The sequence below is a fragment of the Myotis brandtii genome, unplaced genomic scaffold (assembly GCF_000412655.1).
Source record: "Myotis brandtii unplaced genomic scaffold, ASM41265v1 scaffold786, whole genome shotgun sequence".
Lineage (NCBI taxonomy): Eukaryota > Metazoa > Chordata > Mammalia > Chiroptera > Vespertilionidae > Myotis > Myotis brandtii.
The window spans coordinates 494,172-495,203 of record NW_005371157.1 but is presented as its reverse complement, the minus strand read 5'-3'; the positions used below and the strand labels follow the sequence as shown (position 1 = coordinate 495,203).

At 62.9% G+C, this 1,032-nt stretch overlaps 1 protein-coding gene across 1 annotated transcript in view; it reads right to left on the bottom strand.

Annotated features, from left to right (window-relative positions):
* Positions 1-217: 217 nt before the first annotated feature.
* Positions 218-1,032, bottom strand: part of SNX8 (sorting nexin 8) — a 38,115-nt gene continuing 37,300 nt past the window's right edge. The window contains exon 11 of the mRNA XM_005883376.2: positions 218-595. The gene's annotated coding sequence lies outside the window, so the exon portion shown is untranslated. The remainder of the gene's footprint in view (positions 596-1,032) is intronic.

Genomic DNA, 1,032 nt, shown 5'->3' with positions numbered 1-1,032 from the left:
TTGGCTTGGTGCCACGGGCTCTCGTTGGGATTGTGGAGGTGGGCAGGCGGCAGGTCCTCACCACCCTTGTGATCCTTCCTTTAGACCAGGGGAAACCGAGGCACGGTCGGGGCCAAGGCTGAAACCCTGGTCTAATGTGCCGTATGCTAGTCGCCCTCCCTTAGCCCAAGAGGAGGGGGGGCACCACCCACTCACACAAATAGCTCACAACCTCACCCAACTTTTATAAATACGTTTAATAACAGTTCATGTTAGTTTCTTGGCGAAAACCTGGGACTGTGGACCGTTTGTAAACAACTCCAGTTTGCTGTGGCAGTCGCGGATTCGGGCCGTAAAGTGCTTCCCTCGCCGGGCTGACTCGCAGGAGGGGCCCGGCTGCAGACCCATCCTCAGCGTCAGCGAGTCCCGCGCGCCTCGGGCTCTGCGCCTTGGGCCAATGGTGACGAGTGTCTGGTTACTGCTGGGTGAGCTGGGCGCAGGGGAGGGAGTGGCAGGGGCCAGGCTGAGCCAGGACAGAGCCCAGCGTGGGCAGCCCCTCTGCAGCCGCGTCGTCAGAGCCTCCCCTCCGCCGGTCCCGTACGCCACGAGGAAGAGGCTACATCAGACGAGAGACCCCGAGTCAGGCAGGCGCCCTGGAAAGCGGGCTCCCCACGATCCCACGATCCTGTGCAGCCAGAGCCACCTCCAGCGCCTGCCCCGCGGGGTCCTGTCTGCTCCTGTTCAGATGGACTCAGCACGAAGCACCATTCCCACCCCAGAGCTGCCGGACACCATCCTATGGCCCTGGGAGAGGTGGCTGGGTGACAAGGGCAGGAGAGGCTGGGAGGAGGGTTCTAGTCCCCAGAGAAGTGAGGTAGTTTGAAGGGTTAACCACAGCAACAGACCCCTGGGCCACCGCCACCGCCAGAACAGCACCCCCCCGGCCACCCTCCTCGCTCCTCCACCCCAAGCACCAAAAAAGGGGCATTGACCCCCAAAAAGAACAGGGCAGCTCCCGGCACCGAGCAGACAGCACCGGCCTTCCACCCCCAA